The following is a 19,099-nucleotide window of genomic DNA, read 5'->3' as shown; positions in this document are numbered from 1 at the left end:
ATGTACGGCTAGAGCGCTGCCGTAGTACTGCTGGGGTAGCTACTAAGGTAGCTGCTGGGGTACTGCCCAAGGGCTATTAGATGTTCGGTGCTGTTATGCTAGGGGTACTGGCACTCAGTAAAGAGGTCGTACTGGGGATTAATTTGCAGATTCGTAACTGCTGGGTTGTAGGATGCTGCCGGAGCTGCTGGTTTAGTTTTACTGCTAGGTACTAGAGTGCTGCTTTCAAACAAAGCTGTTAGGGCGGCAGTGAACCTTATTGCTCTATAGCCAACCGGTGAGGTTAACCATTGATCAATATCGGTATCACCTAAGTGCACTTGTATAGCCTATTAACTAATAAATTAATTCTTGTCTAATAGGTATCGAAAGCAGAGGATCATAAGGATCGCGGTGCCTAAGTAGGGGGCTGATAAGTCACCATAAGGATGACTAATCAGATACACGACCACGTAACGTCTGCCCATATACTCCTGTCCATATATTCCGACAATATTATATTAACTTTATATACTGCCTCTATAATATAAAACAACCCTAAAGCCCCTATAATGGCCGCCGGCATTATATCTATACTTTAAAAATAACTAGCAGAGATATAGAAGCCTTTTATAGACGCTCTTATATAAAACTAAGTCACTTTAAATTAATAATAAGCCGAATAAGAACTATAACACTAGTAACTAATTAAGGACCTCTAAGAAGAAATCTACACTCTTAAAATGCCTATATTAGGGCCCTAAGACTAAACACTATTTCTAGAGATAAATATATAAGACGTAAGCCCTAAACCTATAATAGCTATTTACCTTGAACTAATTACTATATTGTAATAATTTAAACGATTACCTAACCCTTTAGTATTTACTAGTAAACAGGAAGAGCTTTAATTATTTTTAAGCTAGCTAGTAACGCTAACTATTACCTAACTAAAGCTAACCAACTCTATTACGCCCTAAATTAATTAAGAGGAGAGGTAGCTAACCTTATTAAACCCCTCTAAGTAAACTTAGTATAAAGCCTAGTTATACTTCTTAAAGCTATATATAGTAATCCAAACCGCTAAGCTACTGCTTAAAAAAAGATAAACTATATAGCTTAAGGAACGAAGAGTTTCCTAGTATACTTTTCTAAATTTAACCATTATATAAGGGAAACAGGCTAGAACAACTCCGTACTAATTAATAGCCTTATTAAATCCCTAAGCCTTAAACTAAAAACCTCCCTAATAGGCGTAGACCTACTAGGAGCCCTTAATACCTATATAAACGTTATTAATAAACGGTATAATAATATACTACGCCTAATGTAACGGGACTAGCCCAGTTACAGTAGGAATGTCTTGGTGAAACACTTAATAGATAAATTCCGACGCTTTAACCAAATTCTACTAGATTAATTAAATTCTACTAAAGTCTATTAAAGACCGGGTGCGTATATACGCACGCATTGACCATTAAGCCCCTAACTATTTAATTATATAATTCTCTTACTATTCCCTTCTCTTCTTTACGCAACGTCTTGTTCTTAGCGAGAACTATATACCCTTAGATTTAAATAGAATTTATATTATTCCTTTAAATCTTCCCTAAAGTCTCTCCGCGCCCTTATATTACATTATATTAATACTAATACCCTTAAAATAGTAAATGAACTTAAATCCGCTACGTTAACTATTATAGCCCTAGTTAGGGAACAAATAACTATAATATAATAATCCTTTATAGATGCCTTAGCCTAGTAATAAACTATACTAGAAGCTTAGTATTAGTAATTAATTAAAGTAATATATAAAGAACTCTATAACGCTAAAGTACTTACATTAGAGACCCTAATAGTAACACCTATAAACGAAATTAAAATAACTATATATAAACCTAACCTATTAAATACAAAACCTAAACTAATAACGGCAGCTTAACCCGTACTTATAATAAACCTAGTACTTACTATAAAATTTAAAAAGCTCCCTAACCCTCTAATGTTTAATAAAAATTAAAATAACCTACGTCCCTTTATAACTAAGCTCCGTCTTAAACTTTTAATAAACTATAACTAATACCCTACTAAAGCTAGCAAGATTAGCTATAGAATATCTTAGTTAAGTAAAGACGCTATATAAACTATAGACCTATTCTTCTATAATAGCACCTTTATTAATTTTAAAATCTTTATCTCTCTACTAGAATAAACGTATAATAACGCCAGCCGTAAATATACAGCTATTACTAAACTTAAAAACCTATAATAATAGAACCAAGACTTTACTAGCTTCTTTTTGGAATTTTTAGACCTTATTAATAAACTAGATTAGAATGAAGCCGCTAGAGTTTCTATAAAACCGGTATATACCCTAAAGCGCGATCCGTCTTTAAGACCTAAAAGCCCTATATATAACCCTATGGACCTTAATACTACCTAATTCTATATACCCTTAGGAACCAATAAATAAAAAACACAAGCCGTAAATAGAGAATGCTTTAGATATAGTAAAAAGGGACATATTTAAAGAAATTGCTAAACTTACCCTTTTAAAAAGGTCCGCCGTAGCTCCTCTTAGTCCTTAAGTTGCACTTATTCTATAAATTATACTTAGTTGCTATAAAGCGTCTTACCTTTAGTTAATTTAAAAAATAAATCGTCCTAGGGCTAAGTCGCGCCTTAGGATAAGAAGTGGAAGAGTATAAATGTCTAGGCTCTTCTAGCGCTAATATATAACATAACTCCCTTAATATACTCGGCGAAATTTAAATACTTAGAAAATAGAAGAAAGTATAAATTCTTATAGATAGCGGAGCTACTAGTATAGGCTTTATTAATATAAACTACGCGAAAACTTAACGCTTAAATTTAAAGAAATTTAATAAGCCCTAAGGCCTATAAGGCTTTAATGGCAAGCCTTTAATATACGGCGAACTAATATACTACTCTCTTATAAAGATATAAATAGGCAAATACCTTAAATACATTTCCCTATTTATAACACCCTTAAAGTATTATAAGGTAATACTTAGACATAAATAGCTGAAACGACACAACCCTTTAATTAGCTAGGTTAAAGAAATACTAAAATTCCGTACGACTTACTGCTAAAGTTATTACTTAAAATACTACTTACCCTATAAATATATACACGACTATTTAAATTTAATATAATATAAATTGCCCTTATTATAAACCTTAAACCAATATAATAAAGTTATAACTGCTAATTGCGGTAAAGAATGCAAAGATAATATATTAAAACTCTTTAAAATTTATATAGTATAAGCCGCACCCTTTTATTTATTAGTAAGAAAATAAGACTATAAGATTTTTACTATAACACTAGAAGATATTAAGAAGGCGTTAGAACTAAAGTAATATATTAACCCCTAACCTCTTATACCTAAAGAATACTATAATTTAATTAATATATTTAAGAAACAATTCGCAAACTAACTACCCCCATATTAAGATAAGCACGATTTTAAGATAGAACTTAACCCTAGTATAACGCTAAAGTTTAGCCCGTTATATGGTATATCGTGAGAAAAGCTGCTAGTAATATAATAATACCTTAAAGAACACCTAGAGAAAGGATTTATTTACCTTAGTTAATTACTATTTACCTTACTTATACTATTTATTAAAAAACCTAAAGGAGGCTTAAGGTTTTATATTAATTATTAAGCCCTAAATATAATTACGATTTAAAACCAATATCTAATTTCTTTACTTTAAGAAACGCTTAACTACTTAGTAAAAGCATAATACTTTATAAAGCTTAACGTAGTCGCTACCTTTAATTAAATCCGTGTTTGCGAAGGAAATAAAAAGTATTTAGCTTTCTATATATAATAGAGACTTTTTAAATACCTAGTAATGCTATTTAGTATAAAAAACGGTCCCAGTGTATTTTAGTAATACGTTAATAATACACTTCGCGAATTCCTTAATATATTTATTACTGCGTATATTAATAATATCTTAATCTATTAATTTTTACTTTCTAAATATTAGAAACACATCTAAATAGTCCTTAAACGCTTATAAGATGCAGGCTTATAATATAACATTAAGAAATATAAGTTTTATATATCTAAAGTTACGTACTTAGGCCTAATTATATCCTATAACGGAATTAAAATAAACCCTAAGAAAATTGCTGTAATTATAAACTAGAAAAGTTCTAGTAGTATATAAAATATTTAGGAATTTCTAGGATTCGCAAATTTCTACTATTAATTTATTAATTACTTTTTAAAAATTATTTTCCTATTAGTAAACTTAATAAGGAAAAATATAAGATTTAAATAGACTACTAAATATAAATAAGCTTTTAATAACCTAAAATATTATTTTATAACTACTTTAATTCTTACCTACTTTAATCTAAACCTTAAATGTATTATTAAAATAGACTCGTCCAATTATATACTAGGAGGAGTATTATCGCAATATAATAAGAACGGCGAGCTATGCCTAGTAGTCTTTCTCTTCTAAAAACTTACCCCTATTAAATTAAACTATAAGATATATAATAAGGAACTGCTTATAATTATTAGATGCTTTAAATAATGGCGTTTAAAACTTAAAGGATTATTGTTTCTAATACGCGTATTAATAGACTATAAAAACCTATAGTACTTTATAACTATAAAGCAATTAATATAGCGCTAAGTTTATTAGGCCAAATACCTCTTATAATTTAACTTTAAAATTATATACTAACCTAGTAAACTTAATTAAAAGCCTAACTTATTAATATAATAATTATAGGACTTACCTATAAACGCCTCTAATAAACGGATTATAAATTAATTATAAATTCTATTGCCCCCTAAACGACTTAAGAAACTATACCCTATATTTTTAGACGTAAAGCTTAATAGGAATAAATTGGAAATTAATAAGTAGGATGTAGAAATTAATAAATTAATAGAGTACGAATATAAAAATAACCCCTAAATAGTAGATATAATAAAAGCGATTTAAATAGGGAAATGGTAATATAAGGATATTACACTCGCTAAATGCGAAATCCGTAATAATTGGTTATACTATTAATAGAAGATAGTAATCCCAAATTCCAAACTCTTATAATTTAAAATACCCAAATTTATATACAATTCCCCTATAGTAGGATATCTTAGCTATATAAAGACCTATAAGATTATCTAATAAGTATATTACTGGCCTATAATGTATAACTATATATAAAAATACGTTTAAGTATACAAAATATGCGTATATAGGAAGACCTCTTATATAAAGAAGTAAGGAGTACTTTAACTATTACTAATTCCAATATAAAGATAGCGAGATATCTTAATTAACTTTATAGTTAACCTGCCTAATAGTAATAGGTTTATAAATATTATAGTAGTTATTAACTATCTTATAAAAATATAATATATAATTTCTATAGACTTAATTAATGTAATATTAGTAGCCGAATATTTTATTAAGTATATCTTTAAGCTATACGGACTTCCTAATTTAATAATATCTAACTATAGAAGCTAGTTCGTTATAAACTTCTAGTAAGCCCTATATAAATAATTAAGTATATAAATATAACTCTTAACTATATTTTATCTAGAGATAAATAGTTAAACTAAAATTGCGAATATAATTATAGAATAATACTTATAAATATACTACTCCTACCTATAAGACGACTGGGAAAAGTAGCTACCTTTAGCTAAGTTTATTGTAAATAATATAAGAAATAAATTAATAGGCGTAACGCCGTTTTATATAACCTATGGATAAGACCTTTAACTTAAATTTAAACTATAACCCAAAATTAATATAATAGAACCTATAATTAAGAGGATTTAAATAATTAATATATATAACTTTACTAATTAAATAAAGTAGTTAACGGAACTATTATAAAGTAAATTAGCGTATACTTAAACGGTATAGAAATAGTATATAAATAAAGGACGAGCTCTTATATAGGACTTTAAGGAAGGTAATATAGTTTACCTAAATATATAAAACCTAATGTTGGTTTTATAAGGTAATATCACGTATCTATAAGTTGTAGGTAGTATAATAATTGTTATTATTCTGACTCTTTCTTGCTTAAGGAAGGGCGAGGAGCTTAGGGCTTCTCGCTACGCTAGTGCCACGGTAACACGTGACGGCAACTTGCCTATATTCCTAACACTAGCAACTTTTCTTTTGCGGTTACCATCTATATATATATATTGCTTGACTAGCATAATAAATATTAATCCTCCTTACTTACTATTGCTATTATAATATAAGTCTTACTATCCTAAAATTTGCCTCTTAGCATGTAGTACTTTCTTACTTAGGAGTTGTAGGTAGATATCTTATTAAAAGGGCCGCTAAGGCACTAGTAGTAAGCGAGCTAATAGCGATTTTCTATCCCGCTATTACACCGCGTATATAAGATTATCTCTTTAGAACTAGAGGACGCTAGTAAAGAACTTACCTTATAAATAGCTGTTAAAGCTATTAATAATTCCGCTGGCCCGGATAGACTCGTATTTATATTGCTAGTCTTTAGCGCCTACCTTAAATAACTAATAATTCTCTACTATCTCCCTTTATTATATAATAAGCTAAGGCTATTTGCAAGGCAATAAAGGAGGTGTAACGTCTCTACGCTATACGCTAGGTTAATAACGTACTAGGAATAAAAATTAGCCTAAATACCTTAACTACGCTTAATCTACTACTCCAGTTTAAGGTACGCGTATAGCGTAAAGAGGGAGGGTAGTTAAGCCTATATTAACTTATTATAATAAACGGTTAAACTTATACTATTTAGATATCTTACGGACCTACTTAATTCCATTTAATCGTTATTAAGACTTATTATAAAGATAATAGTTCCAAGCCTTTATAAGATGCCCTAAAGGAGAACTATAATTAATATGCTTTAGAAGGCGACTATAATTCTAATATAATTATAGTAGAGGTTCCGCAACTATAATGCGGTAAAGGTCGCCTAAAGGGATTATAAAATCGCCAATATCTTATTAATTTTAAAGAGTAATTTATTGCCGCCATTAAGAATAGAGTTAAGTTATTAATGGCCTTTATAACAGCTAAGGAGAAGGCTGACTTTAAGCTCGTAAAATAGCTCTAAAAAAAGGTTGTATTATAACCCCTAGAGCTCCTTTCTAAGCATCTAATAAGTAGAAGATTAATAGTCTTATTATAAGAGAAGTCTTTAAATTTAAGAAGTATAACCTTACTAAGTTTAATAGAGTTCGCATCTTTAAGTTAAGAATGGTTAACGAGATTAAGGGTAAAGCTATTAACGCCCTATTTAAGAAATTAAGGCTTATTATCTAAGGTTANAANAATAATAGTAAGGAGGTAATTCTTATNTAATCNCCTATAATTTAACAAGCTAGTTAGTAAGTTATTATTACGCTAGCTCCCTCCTTAATAAAGAATAAAATGGCAGTTTATTTATAAGATATTACCTAGGCTTATACCTAATTAGAGACGCACCTTTAGCGCTTAATACTAGCATACCTTCTAGAGTAAATTCGCTACTAATATCCTAAAGATATAATTATAGTTATGCTTAAGCCATTATATAGAATTATTAAGGTAGGAACTTATTAGTGGGCTACCTATAGCAAGTACCATAAAGAGAAGCTTTTAATAACTACTTCTATATTTAATCCCTGCTTCCTTATTATAACTATAAGAACTTTATTTAGAATTATTAGCATATAAGCTAATAATATAATTATCTTAGGAGACGACTAATTCTTAGCTCTTAAAGAAGATAAGCTAGTAAAGGTAAATTTTATAGCAAAGCTAAAGGAAAAGCTTAATTTAATAATACCATTACTTTTTAATAAATGTATCCTTGCCTCAAATAAGGATTCTATTACTTTACGCTAGAAGGGTTAAGGTAAGAAGATTAACGTTATTAACGTTAGTTCTCTAAAGTAAAGATATATAAAGTAACGCGCTTATAAAGCGTATATTACTTCTATCTATTAACCTAAGGCTTTATTTAATCTCTCTATTACCGCCTAATACTAGAAACTAACTAAGGATAATATTCTTGCCCTAAATAAACGTCTTTTTTAGTAAATAAACCATTTTAATTAGGGACTACTCTATATACCTATTAATCTTCCCACCACTAAGCTCTTTGTATTTATTAATAGATTATTTATAAATAATAAAGAATTTAGCTTCTAGCTAGATTATAAGATTATTATTACAAATAAATCTATTAGAGAGAATAACTTTATAATTTATAGTAATCTTATCTACTAGAGCTTAACTAAGAGTAAGCGTATTACTTAAAGCGTTCTAGCGTTAGAGATATATAGAATAGTTAGCGAAGTTAATATAGTAATTATAATTGGAACTACCCTAAAGATAATTATAGATTAACTCGAATTTCCCGCTATCCCTATAATTATATACACCGACTTATATTCCCTTTATAAGTATTTAATTAAGCTTAGTACTATAAAGGAGAAGCGTCTTATAATTAATATTATAGTACTTTAGTAATCTTATAAGCGTTAAGAACTCTTTAAAATTTAATAAATTAATAGCTAAGATAACCTAGTAGATATAATAATAAAGGCGAACCTAAACAAGATACTAGAGACGTTTATTAATATAAATACTCTATATATATAAGTTAAAGGTTAGGTTAAAAGAAAGTAGGAGTATAATATTTTATAAACCCTAACTTAAACTAGCTAATTAGGATTTTCCATCCCCGTGTAATATTACTCTACTTTTCTAACGCTATTATATACCTTAATAGGGACTTCCTTAACCTTAATTGCCATTACCTTTATTTATTATCGGAATTCTATAAATAAGAAGTTCTTTCCTATATTATAAACAATTTAATTAGGGGGTCCTAAGTAGATATTAATCTAGCATAATTAAAGGGTATTTTATGCGTTCCTAGCTAATATATCCTTTAAGAATTGTGCGGCTTAGAAAGAGGTTAAGAAGTTAATAACTTAGAGTACTAGCTTGCCGCTAAAATATATAACGTTAATAATAATATAAAAGTTAAAGTTATAGTTATCTTTAAGGGTAAACTTAAATCGGCTAGGGGACTTCTAGTTTATTTAGCAGTAATAGCAGTATTTTATAAAATACTTAATTGCCTTAACCTTAACTTTATAGCCTACTCGCTAAAAAACCCTAAATAATTAATAAATAGATAGGTGGCCAAAACGATAGTGTAATTAGCGTAATTTTAACTTAGTTAAGTGGCTTTAAGCAACACTCTTTTCTAGTTAGTAAAGGAGTAACTAGGGGTAACCCTACTTACATATAATAGGCACCTAATTATCTTCTTAAATAAGTATATTCTTAAGGTTATTAAGCTTAACGCCTAATTTATCTATATCTCTAATGCAAAATAGAAACAGAGTATTTATAGGAATAATATAAAAAGTAATATACCCTAAGGGGGTTTAAACCCTAATTATACTAAGAAAAATTGCAGCACCCTTGCTAAAATAAATCGTATGTTAGCTTACCGTTAAATAGTCAATCTAAACAGAGTTATTAAGCTACTAAAGGGCTTAAACTTAAGGTTCTCCTACTATAGATACTCCTACGGCTTTAGTATCTAGCATAATACTATAAAAGATATTCGCTAAGTATCTGTTATTAAAGGAGAATATAAAACTCTCTTTTAGCTTATTAAAGATATCTAATTTTATAATAGAATGGAGCGTAGATTAGTTATTAAGAATAGTAACGGTTTACATACTATCTACCTCACTATACTTAGTAAAGTATTAGTTAGAGGAGTAGTCTTTAATTTCTATATTTATAAGGAGCTGTTTAACCTTATTAACCTTACCTTTAAGATCTTCTACGCCTTTATATTAAACTAGGAAGCTTTAAAAGTAGGCCGTAGTAACCTTATAATTTCTAATATTTCTTATACTCTAACGAAACTTATTATATACCTCTTTTTGCTTATTAAGGGAGTGTCTAGTTAACTAGTAATTTAGCTTTTTATAAATATAGCACTTCTTCTAGTAATTACTTTAGAATAAACCTCTATAAGGACCTCTATAATTGCCTTATAATTAACGTTAATTATACTCTTTACCGTATTCCCTACTACGGCCACTATATATTTAGTTAGTCTAGTTATAATTATATTAGTTAGGAACGCTTAGTTAGGTAGGGCTTTTAGTATAAAACTATTAAGATTCTTATATTTGCATTATAGTACCTATAGCGAAGCGTAGCTTAGTATATACTCCTTTAAATATATCTATAGGTTTATATAGCACTAAGTTATACTTAGGAACGCTACGGCAGGCTAAGATAACCTAGTCCCTTAGACTATTCTTATTTTAGTAAGTTTTAGTAAGGCTATATTAGATTTTCTAAAGTTTATTAAAGAGTAGTTAAAGGCACTTTAAATAAGTCTTTATTAAGTTAAAAGTAATAACTCTTTAAAATATAGTCTCCTGTTATTTAGATATATAAAGCTAATAATTCTTATTAGTTTTAAAGTGGGCTCTAATAAGCTAAAGTATTATATTAAAGCTATAGTTTCTACCTGTAATATAGTTATAATAGAATATTGCTGCCCGTCCCTTTAATATAATAGAGAAAGCGTAATGGTACTAGTAGTATTAAATTCTAACCTTATTATAACAGTTATAGAAAACCTATAGTTTTGCTCTAAGTATATTATATAATTCTCCTTTAAACTTCTTTTCTTTGTCTAAATATACCTTTATTAGATTTATAACTTCTTGTAGTAAAGGCTTACCAGTTGGCTGGAGTAGAGAAGCTAAAGATAGTAAAGGTAGAAAAAGAGTACCTCTAGGTAGAAGAGCACCTCTAGGTAGAAAAGCACCCTTAAGTATAAGAGTAGCGTTCTAGGGGTTTTATTCCAAATTAAAGTTGCCTTTTAAAGAATATAGGTTGGTTTTAGGTTTCCGTAGTTAACGTATAATCTTAGCTTCTATCTATACTAGTTCTTCTATACTAATAATAACGGCCTAAATATTACTAGTAATTAGGTTACCGTTCTTAGTAACGTATACCCTATTCCTATAAAGGAAGTCTTAAAAATCCTAAATAATATTAACATTGCTAAGTGCCTAGGTATTAGCGGTCCATCCTATAAAATCCTCCCTAAAATATTCCCATAGCTATAAATCGGCATAGTATTTACTTTAGTAGAATATAATACGGTATAGGAAAAAGCTATTAACTTATTTTACGGTATAAGTTATTATATTAAAAGTAAATTCGTCTTAATTTTTATTAATAAGTTTCGCGTATAAAGCTACCCTTAGTAGTAAAGAGTCTTCCCAGTCGTTTAAAGTAGGCGTAGCCATGTTTTTAAAGGGAGGGAAGTGTTATTAGTATAGGGATTGTCGTTTGGTACGCATTCGTGACATATATTTACGATTATTGGGCTTAGGACTAGTTCTAGCCTTAAATCGCAAAGACTTATAAAGCGTGTTATTCTGCGTAATAGATGTAAGAATCTATAATCTAGGAAAGGCTTAGGACTAGTTCTGGCCTTTAAATCCTTAGATTTATGGAAGAGTTCTATTTAAGGTTTAGGACCAGTTCTAACCTTAAAAGACAGCTTCCTTTAGCATAAGTAGCACTAGTATAGTGGCTTGTCTCTTCTTAGTAGAATACCTAGCTGTTCTATAGTATAACAGTAAAGTTAACTACTAATTAGTATTGGTTTTATAAGGTGATATCACGTATCTATAAGTTGTAGGTAGTATAATAATTGTTATTATTCTATCTCTTTCTTGCTTAAGGAAGGGCGAGGAGCTTAAGGCTCCTCGCTACGCTAGTGCCGCGGCGATATATAACGGCAACTTGCCTATATTCCCAACACCTAAAGACTTAATAACCCTTAAAGAAACTAGACTAAAAGTTTATAGGCCTATACTAAATTAAAAAGAAACTAAGCCTATATACTTATAAGCTTAAACTACTAACTAAAATAAAAATATATCTAACGTTTTACGTAAACTTACTATAACCCTTAAAAGGTAAACCTATAACTTACGAAGTGCCGCCACTACCTTCTATAATTGTTAATAATAGTAATAGTTCTTACTTTATTAACTTAATTAATAATATATAATAGAAAATATAATCTAAACAATTTAAACTTCTTATTAAGTAGAAAGGATATAAAATATAAACCTAGGAAACCTATAACTAGATTAAGGCTAACGCGCCTTCCTTAGTAAAAGAATTCTATAAGAACTATCCTTCGCGGCCTATTCTAGCTAGATAGATATAATATAAAGGCAAACGACTGTTACCTAATATAAATATACAAAATATAATAGCAGGAAGCTTAAAATTAAAAAGAACTTAAAATATATTACAATGTTTATAATATAATTACGTAATACGCAAGATATTAAGGAACTTTAACCGTTAGTTAAAGTTGTCTAATTAGTTAGATCTACTTTATTAAGACCTACTATAAAGATATTAGTTCTGCTTACCGCCTTAATTAAGCTAATAGTAATTTTCTATTCTGGGGATAGAAAATCCTAATTAGCCTATTTAACGATAGAATTAGCAAAATCCTATACCGCCACCCAACGCAAAAACACGATACGCGATAAGTTATAAGTTTTAAATTAAATTAAATTATTTAAACCTTTAGCTAAAAGGGGGGTACTATAACGGGACTAGTCTAGTTATAGTAGGAATGTCTTAGTAAAATACTTAATAGATAAATTCTAACGCTTTAACCAAATTCTATTAGATTAATTGAATTTTATTAAAGTTTATTAAAGACCGCGTGTGTATATACGTATGCATTGACCACTAAGCCCCTAACTATTTAATTATATAATTCTCTTGTTATTCCCTTCTCTTCTTTATATAACGTCTTATTCTTAGCGAGAACTATATACCCTTAAATTTAGATAGAATTTATATTATTCCTTTAAATCTTCCCTAAAGTCTCTCTACGCCCTTATACCTAATACTAAACACGCTCCTTAATATAATATAATAGCCCGGTAAATATCTACTAAGTTATTTTAGCTTTAGTACCCTAACGCCATAGATATTAATACTAGGACCCTAAAATACGCCCTACTAGGGTTCTTTAAATAAGAATAACGTATTAAGCTAGGCCTCTACTTTAAATATAGAAGTAACTCCTACCTCTTTAACTACTGCTTTATCCCTATACCCAAATATAATTTATAAACAGCTAATATTAGTAACTATTTACCATATTAATCTTTCAGTTACTATCCTTAATCTTTACCTAGTTCTAGCTTCGCGTCTAATAAGCACTACTTATAAGGGCGAAGCTATAACTAACGTTCTATAGAAACCCCTTTCTGCTTATTACTAAAAGGTATATTTTAGAGTTAACTTGCTCTTTAGGATAGCTTTGCCTTAGGATCTTATTAAATACTTTAAATATTACGAACTCTAACTTTTAGGATTATAGTATAACTATTAACTATTATCTTTAGTAGAATAATTAATAGGCTAATACTTAAGTCCTAATTAATATAGAAGCTAGTAGCATAGGATTTATCAATAAGATCTTTATATAAGATAATAGTTTTACCTTAACCCCCCTTAATCAGCATATTAACGTATTTAGATTTAATGGTAAACGTATAGTCTTAGGCCGAATTACCTATATAGTATATTTAAGACTTTAATACCTAAACCACAAAAAACTAATTAGGCTTTTTACTACTACCCTAGGTTACAAAGTAATTTTTAGATAACCCTAGATAAAGCTATATAAGATAGCTATTAATTAAACCAACCTTAATGTAATAATCGCCTACTAAGCCAAATAAACGCAACTGGCTAAAAAGGTATAGTGTTAAACCGAATGGTTTAATAGGCTCGGTAATCAATATATATATATTCGTTGCCCCTTATTGTTACCTAATACTTAAGCTTCGATTTACCGCCTTCCGTTACAGGTAGAAGTGCCTTATAACTTACTGCTTAGACCCTAAATTAAAATCTAAAAAATCTATTAAGATCTACCAGTCTAAAATTTCTACTAACATCTTATAAGGGTACTTTTGGTCCCTTACTTGGCTATATCGCCTAGGAGCTCTAAGGGGTAGCTAAGGCCTAGCCGAAGGCTAGGCTTGGCACCTCCTTATAAGCTCCTCAGGCTTACAGCCCTTTCCCTCCTTATTGGTTCGTCTCCGTACGAGGCTATTACCTACTCTTTACCATATCGTCCTCTTCCATCGACTCCCTATGTGACTTATGCTCGGCTTGCCTACTCCCTACCATATACCCTAGTAATATGCCTTATACATCTACTCTATATCTAAGAAGTCTAGACAATTTTACTAGCCTAAGAATTCTACCGAATTCCACTAATATCTATTAAGGATCTAAAAATTCTACTAAACCCTATAAATAGACCCCAAGTACTATACTACCCCGCGCTAAATAAAAGCTTAGGCTTATTATATAAAAATACTAGAAGAACTAGTACTCTACTATAAAGAGTATACTTAAAGAACCCAAACCTAAATTTAATACTAACTTTATACCTAATACTAAACCTAAAGCCAAATAAGAAACCATGTAAGAAACTATAAATAACCTAAATAAGCTTAACACCCTAGATATCCACATAATTGGATCTATCCCGCTAGCTTAACTTACTAAAAAACCCGAATATACAATCTTCGCTGTTATAATAACTAATATTAAGAAAGCCTTAGCACTAAAGAAGTATACTAATCCTGCTATAAAAGTACTAATAGAATATTATAAACGCCTAGATATATTTTTATAGAAGGAAGCTAATAAGCTACTAGAATACCAATTATACGACTATAAAATCGTACTTAAAGAAGGAAAATAGCCTAGATTTAGACCCTTTTATAGAATGTTCTAAAACAAACTCTAAGTACTATAAAAGTATTTAGATAAGAACCTAAATAAAGGATTTATTAGAGTAAGCTCTTCTCCTATAGCAGTATTAGTAATCTTTATTAAGAAACCTAATAGCGGCCTACGCTTCTACGTAAACTACTAAGCTTTTAACGCCATTACTGTTAAGAACTAATATCTAATCCCGTTAATATAAGAGACGCTAAACTAATTAAGTAAGCCTTATTACTATATAAAGCTTAATATTATCTCTATATTTAACCGCCTCTATATTATAAAAGGAGATTAATAGCTTACTATATTTCGTACCCAATATAGATTATTTAAGTACTTAATAATACCCTTTAGCCTCGCAAACGCTCTAAGCTTGTTTTAACATTATATAAATAACACCCTACGTCCCTGTCTGGATATCTTCTATATTACTTATATTAACGACATCCCAATATATAGTAATAACCTAACCAAATATCGGAAATACGTTAATTTTATTCTATAAGCCCTATATAGAGCTAGTCTATAATTAGATATAGATAAATGCGAGTTTTATAAAATAGAAGTCCTATACCTTAGACTCCTTATTTTTATAAATAGTATATAAATGGACCTAAAAAAGGTTAAAGTAATTATAAACTAGTAGGAACCCGAGAATGTTAAAGACGTAAGGGCCTTTATAGGATTCTCCAACTTCCATTAATAGTTTATTAATAACTTCTCCGCCCTAGTTTTACCCTTATAGCTTTAACCTAAAAGGATAAAGCCTTTATCTTTAATAAGGAATATAAGAAGGCCTTTGCTTACCTAAAGGTTATATTTACTACCACGCCTATACTTTAACACTTTAACCTAAACCGGAAAAGTGTTATAGAAGCTAACTTATCTAACTACGTTACTAAAGGCATTTTATCTTAATATAACGATAAAGGAGTATTATACCCTGTAGTATACTTTTTAAAATAACTAAGTTTAGCTAAATATAATTATAAGATCTATAATAAAGAACTACTGGCCATTATTAGATATTTTAAGCAATAGTAACTAGAACTAGAAGGTGCTAAATTTCTAATTAAAGTTCTTAGCGATTATAAGAACCTATAATACTTTATAACCATAAAATAGCTAAGCTACCACTAGGCCCGATAGTTAGAATATCTATTTTAGTTCTAATTCTTAATTATATACTAATTAGGCGCTTAAGGTTAGAAATATAACGCCCTAATATAATATATGTAGGACGCGTTAGCACTAGAAGAAGCGCACTTCTATTATAACCAGACTATAAGGTAAGGATATGGATAGGGAGTCCAATAATAGAACAATAGGTATATTGTATAGACAGACGAATCCTTAAGGGAAAAGGAGGAGTCTATATGCGAGGTAGGAAGGGTTTTCCCTAGGCACGTGCAGAGCACGTGCCTTACGGACGAGTCACCCCTAGATTGCCCTAGGGTCGCCCATACCTTACGGCTATATAACTATCTACTTAGGTTTTACCTAATAATGCCCCCCCCCTTTAAAAAGGGTCGTCCTTAATCCTTTATATACTTAAGCCTTAATAAAACCCCATAAAAAACCTTAGTAAGGAAAAAATTTAGAGGGGAAAGAGTGTTATAATTTTGCGTATAGAGAGACAAGTAGTACATATACGCAGTGCGAAAATATTAAGGAACTTCGACCGGCGGTTAAAGTTGTTTAATTGGTTAGATTTGCCTTACTAAAACTCCCCCACATTTAACTAAGCTAGTAGCAATTTTATATGCCCGGCATAGAAAATCCTAATTAGTCTATTTAATAGGTAGAGCTAGTAAAGCTTAATACCGTCGCCTAAATTTAGTAGACTAGAAATATTCTAAAAGCTCGCTTACGTAAGTAAGTCGCTGGTACCTCGCGGGTTAGTTATAGGTTATTCGCATATAGCTAGATTTATAAACGGTAAGGCTATATACCTATTAAATCCGCCACTAACCCTACTTTAGCCTTACGCTATACCGGTGTAGCGCTATATATATTTTACGGGTAGGTTATAGGTTACTTATATATAGCTAGGTTTAGGACAGTAAGGCTATATACCTATTAAATCCGCCACTAACCTATACTTTAGCCTTGCGCGTTATCTATATAGTATATATATAAAATAGTGTAAGTTGTCAGTATAGGTTACCACTAGTAGGTTACTAGTAGGTTGTAGACCCCAGTTAAATAGACCCCAGTTATAAATAGGCCTATTCTTTAATATATAAACAATCTGCTTAGCTAGCATAAAGTAACAAACTAGGTCTAGAAAGGGTGCTTTCTAAATTAAGCTTCGTTGCCAGTATACGCCATAGCCTTGCCTATAAGTTATAGTAATTGTTACTTATTCTTTAATCCCTTAGGACGTCCTCTATTCTGCTTTAATATAGGTTATATTCTAATAGCGGCGCTTACTTTTCGCCTGCGCTTTAGCTATAAGGCTAGGGTGTTTCGCTTACGGTACTCATTTAGTAGTTATTAACAATTCTTAAGTTCTATCTCGTATTTCTATTTATTATACTTATTTAGCTATCCTAGCTATTTAATAAGGTACTATAGTTATCCAGTATAATCTTAGTAGGCGATAATTACTTCTACTTCCCAGCTGCCTTTTTTAAGCTCTTTTACTGCCAGGGGTTAAAACCTAGGGCGTGACCTATAAGGCTCTAGTAGGGAGATATAAAAGACTGGGTGGAGCCGTGCTATAGTAGGTAGAAGTTCTAGCTTATATGCTTACTGCCTTACGCACTCTAGGATCTAAAACGGTCCTATAAACTTATAGTTAAGCTTTTTATAGGGACGTTTCGTGCGGATGTTCTTAGAGGAGAGTAGGACTTGTTTACTAATGGCGAAGTGTTTAGCCAGGTAGTGATAATTATAGTATTTTACCTAAAGCTTTTAGGCGTATATTATTGACGCTGCCGCTACCTTATATATAAGGCGTAGGCGTTATAAATGCGTCTCTGCAAGTTGGATATTCGTTAACTTAGACCCCTCCCTACCTTGCTAAGTGTTTTAAATACTATCCGGGACTCCGTCCGGGACGTTTAGTAGCTAGCTATAGGTAAGCTTAATAGGGGAACGCTTTGTTATAGTATAGACTTTAAAGTTATAGGTAAAGGCTGCTTCTTTAAGTAGGGAGGCCTAATTAGACTATTCCTAGTTTGTAAATATACGTAGGTATACCTTAAGCTCCTAGTTCTAACGCTTTATCTAACTATCTATCTACGGGTAGAATATAGTGCTAAGTTTACGTTAAACGCGGAGATGGTAGTATATAGTGCTCTAGTACTCACTCGTAAATACACTACCCCTATTAAAGACGATATTATTTAGAGGCCCTATTTACGTAAAGACTCTAAATAAGAGTTCTGCGAGTTGCGTAGCATTAATTATCTTATATACTGAATAGTAGCGTATTAGCTTTATAAAACGGTCTATAAGGATAAGAATAGAGTTATACTCTACGCTATTAGGAGTCTTAGACTCTAGAAAATCCGTAATAAAGTTAAGTAAATAATGCTACTAGGCTTAGGTAGGGGCTTAGAGAGGCTGTAGCTCACCATAGGGTTTATAGCGGCGCGATTTGGAGCGTTAGCAGGTATTATAATTATCTAGGTATTTGCGGAGGTCCTAGGTAAGGCCGTTCTAAGTATACTTTTATGCGATTACCTTAAAGGTATAGTTAAAACTATAGTGGCCGCCTATAGGATCGTCATGATTTTACTTAAGGATCTCCTATTATAGTAGTATGCAATTCGGCACCTAAACCTTATTATTTTACCTTAGGAGTCCTTAATTATTAAGGGTATAGTTCTTATTACCGGCGGGAACTTATTTCTAGGTTAACTAATTATATATAGAGCGTATAAAGGCGTCCCTTTTTTATACTCCATAAATAAAATTAACTAGTAACTTAGGGGGGTGTTTTATAAACGCCGTTTTAACTAAGGTAGCTACTACTACCTCTTACCGTAGCACGAGACTTTACGCTAAGTTGGTGCTAGTAAAGTAACGTATAATACGTAGGTAACTCACTAGGTTATTATAAAGGACTATAGCCTAGGCTAAGGGGTCTTCCCTAGGGTTAAGCGCCATTAGGCTAGTTAAAGTGGTCTTAAAGAGAATAGTAGGACGCTTTAGTCTACCAGCGCCAAGTTTATAAAGGTCGCTCGTATACTATACGTATACTACTCACTAGTTT

This window comes from Cenococcum geophilum, assembly GCF_001692895.1.
Source record: "Cenococcum geophilum 1.58 unplaced genomic scaffold K441scaffold_6, whole genome shotgun sequence".
Classification (NCBI taxonomy): domain Eukaryota; kingdom Fungi; phylum Ascomycota; class Dothideomycetes; order Gloniales; family Gloniaceae; genus Cenococcum; species Cenococcum geophilum.
Note: the sequence above shows the minus strand (reverse complement) of the source record.